The sequence below is a fragment of the Triticum urartu genome, chromosome 6, assembly GCF_003073215.2.
Source record: "Triticum urartu cultivar G1812 chromosome 6, Tu2.1, whole genome shotgun sequence".
In the NCBI taxonomy this organism is placed as follows: domain Eukaryota; kingdom Viridiplantae; phylum Streptophyta; class Magnoliopsida; order Poales; family Poaceae; genus Triticum; species Triticum urartu.
The window spans coordinates 4,594,554-4,598,508 of NC_053027.1; positions in this window are offsets into that span (position 1 = coordinate 4,594,554).

The following is a 3,955-nucleotide window of genomic DNA, read 5'->3' on the forward strand; positions in this document are numbered from 1 at the left end:
TGCATTTAATTTCCTTTATATATAGGGGTATAAGTTCTTACCAAAATGTACTCAAATATACAGTTACTGAAAAAATGCAAATATTTTCAACACAAACATGGTTTTAAACGGGTCTTTGCGCCATTTGGCGCAACTGGTCATCTAGTTTTCTTAAATGTGATGTGCTACACGTGGTCGTGGGAGACAACAACAATACAACACTCCGCCTTTTTTATCACAGTAGGCTGCACTCGGGCCCATCTATGTGGCGCTCCCAATCTATTGTCCACATAGATGGTGACAATTTTGTGTGTGTGCAAAGGTTAAGGCTGAGAAAGTATAAGAACAAGATGCTGCTCCTACTATTACTAGCATGATCGTAGGCATGGTCCGTAGGAAGTTATGGTATTTTCGCCTAGATCGATAATAATATATAGAAAGATAAAACTGGCTAAGCTAGCCCGCACGACGTGCATCGGCAATTCTAGCGGTAGTTATTTGGTGGGTTCACACGTGGATTTAGTTTTCTTTGGTTCAGTGCTGGTTTCCTGATATGTCCAGTACTGATTTTGGGTGGGCTATTTTGATCGCCACCGTCGTATTGCACCAGGTTCACCGCACCGCTTTCATAAAAATAGCCGGCACCAGATATTTATCTCTGTCACTGTACGTGACCCGTCCGGAAGGTTCGATGTGTCCATTCTCTTTCGCCACTCCTTTTCCATCTCCCCTGTCGTGGGTTAGAGTATCTCCAACAGACACGCTTAATAGACCGCGTGCTAGAAAAAACACCTATTTGGCACGCGAGAGACAAAAAACGGCGTTTCAGCAGAAGTTGTAAAATAGAGCGTGCACAAAAATGAAACTGTAACTTTAGCGCATGCAGGCTTCGTGGCTGCAAATTTGGGGCGCCGACTTGTGCGCGCTGGCTGATGCATGTGGGGCCACCGGGTTGGGCGCCGTGTTTTTGTGCGTCTGGTAAACCTCCCGCGTGCAAAAACACTATTTCGGCGCTGCAAAACTTTGTTAGCGCGCCGCACTATACCGCGCGTTTGTTGGAGACGCTCTTAGTTCTAATCCTATGTTCCAAATGGGTGAAGGGAATGGACTATGTAGGTGAGTTCAGGATAGGGATACATGATGTTTCATGCACCTTTGATCTAAAACATAGGATGTTTAGAAGTTTGAACCATATATACCAATTTGCAACGAAGACATATGATCAAACAACACAGTACTTCAATATATGTTGCCAACAGTTTTCATATTATCATGCATTCTTATTGACCAATCAGCATGAAGAAGGCAGATGATTAATGACTTGCCCTAGATCATTGAACATATAAAGGATGAGGGACTGCGCCCAACTAGCGGCTGTGGCCACGTCTCCTTTTTTGCATCTATAAATATGGGAGGAAGGGAAAAGCCCCGAGTGCTGCGTTCGGCTGGATAAGTCCCGAGCGCTCTCTTTCCCCTTTCCTCTTCCTCGTGCTCTCCTTTCCTCGCCGCCGCCACTCCATCCTAGCCGCCTCCTCTCCTCGTTGAACCAGTCGCCTCCTCCCCATCTTCACGCGCAGCCTCCTCTCCCTCAAGCCCCGCCTCCTTCCCACCAGGGCTTCGCCTCTTCGGGCAGCGTGACGCAGTGGCTGTGGTGATGGCAGATGGGGCGACAACGGCGGCGCTCCTCCTCTCCCATGGCCGAGGACGGCGGTGAGGGGCAAAGGGGCGTTGTCGTTCTCCCCCCTCAGCGCGTGCGTCAGAGACGGACGAGGAGGCGCACCGGCGCTAAACCGCGCACTGGGGGCGTGATGCCCCCCAGTCGCGGCGCCCACGGTTAGTCAAAAAAGTCAAATACGGCGCAAAAACGACTCAAATTTAACGCAAACATCGGCGAGTTCGTTCAAACTTAAACATATTTTACAAAAAAAGGAAAAATCTACCGCGGGCTACCCCTGCCGTCTCCCTCGCCGCCCGCCTCGCCGCCCGCCCACGCGGTTCTACATGCCGAGGAGGCTGTAGAACCGCGTGTAGTCACCGCCGTCATCATCGTCGTCGTCGCCGCCCCCGCCTACGCCTCCGCCGTCCCTGCTGCATCCCTCCCCCGGTTGGCGCGGCGGGTTGGACGGTCCAGGGGCGTCATCGTCGTCGTCGCTGTCGAGGACCACGACGCCGTGCTCGTCCTCGCGCCCACGCTTGCGAGCGGCGATCTCCTCCAGGGCCCGGCGCTGCCGGACCATCTCGTCGCGGAGGTAGTCGTCCCGTGCCCATCGCAGGGCGTCCTTGTGGGAGAAGCCGTGCCGGGCTATCTCCTCGTACTCCGCGGGGAGGCCGGGCTCTGGCTTGGGCTCGACGAGGACGAAGCGGCCGGTGGGTGGGGAGGCATTGGCGCCGATGCGGACGCCGGAGCTGCGGGTGCACGTGCTGACCGGCGTGCCCTGGGGCTCCGGCTTGACGGGGCGGAGGCAGGGCGAGCCGCCGGACGAGGAGGAGGACCCCCCGGTCTCCATGCGCCTCGGGGTCCAGAAGCTTCCCCGGCGGCGTGAGAAAGAAGGGGGGCGGGGTACTCGAGGCGCGGCGTGTTGCCGCCCTCGATGTACTCGAGGACGGCCTCCAGCGTGCGCCCGGGCACGCCCCACCACCGACGCCGGCCGACGGCGTTGAGCCTGCCGGAGGGCTCGACGCCGTTGGTGGCCTCGAGCTGCTCGGCGTGACGGCGGCGGAAGTAGGGCTCCCAGAGCAGGCTGTCGGGGACGTACCGTGGCCCCTCCCTCGCCGCATGCGGCAGGGACGAGCGGATGCGTGCGATCTCCGCACGCCGCGCCGCGCCGGTGGGTATCGGGGGCACCGGCACGCTGCCGGCGCTGATCCTCCATGCCCCGGGTACCCGCATGTCCGGCGGGACCGGGTACTCGGCCTCGAAAAGGAGGTGAGCCTCGCTCTCGTGAAGATGGCGGCGACCGAATCCGTTCGCCGCCGCGCCGCCGCCTGGGAAGCGCTCGGCCATGGGTGCTGGAGACGGCGAGAGAGAGGAGAAGGAGGAACGACGACGGCGAGAGAGAGGCGAGGGAGGAACGACGACGACGACGAGAGAGTACGAGTCGCCGAGTGCTCTGGGGCGCGTCTTATATAGGCCGAGGCGCCGCTCGTGCGCGAGCCGCCGTGAGTACGCGTGGCGGGCGAGGGAGGGCGAGGGACGCGCGTCATCCAGTCTTCACTGCGCCGCCCGTGGGAGGCATCAATGGTGCAGGCTGACCGGCGGGGCAGCTTTGGCATTGATTCGCCGTAGGAAACGAGGCGATGAGGACGACGAAGGGCCGAGAAGAGGGTAGAGTCGCTGACGCGGCGGGCCCGCGGCTGTTTCGCGCCAAAACAGTTCGCCCCGGCGCCCCCTAGCGCGCCGGGTTCGGCCTGGGTCCGCCGGCGCTGTTTTCGGCCCAAGCCGGCGAAAATCGGGCTCCTGGGGGCGCGACTGGGCCGATTTTTCGGCGCCGGCGCAAAAAAAAGCCTGGGGAGGCCTTCCTGGGGCGCGGCTGGAGATGCCCTTAGGGCCATGGCGGCGCAGTGGATCCCGGCCCTTGCTAGCAGGAGGGCTTCATTTTTAGATATTTCTTCAACTTTTGTTATGGTTTGTGTCCTGCTCAGGAAGACGAGACGGCGGCGGCTCCCTGAAGATGGAATAAGGTTCTCCTTGCCTAGTCCCCGTTCCGGCGGCGGGCATATGCTGGTGTGTCTCCGGTGGATCTATCCTTGGTGGATTTGCTTGGATCTGGTCGTAGTTCGTCTACATTTGTGTTTCTTCAGGTTAGATCCTTCCGATCTACACTACTCTTTATTGGCGGCGGTTGTTGTCCTGCTGCGCTGGCCCTATGAGACCTTAGCACGACGACTTTCTGACTGTCTACTACAACAAGTTTTGCTGGCTTCGACTTGGGAGGGGCGATGACGGCGGCACGCCTTCAACTCGCTTTAGTGCTTG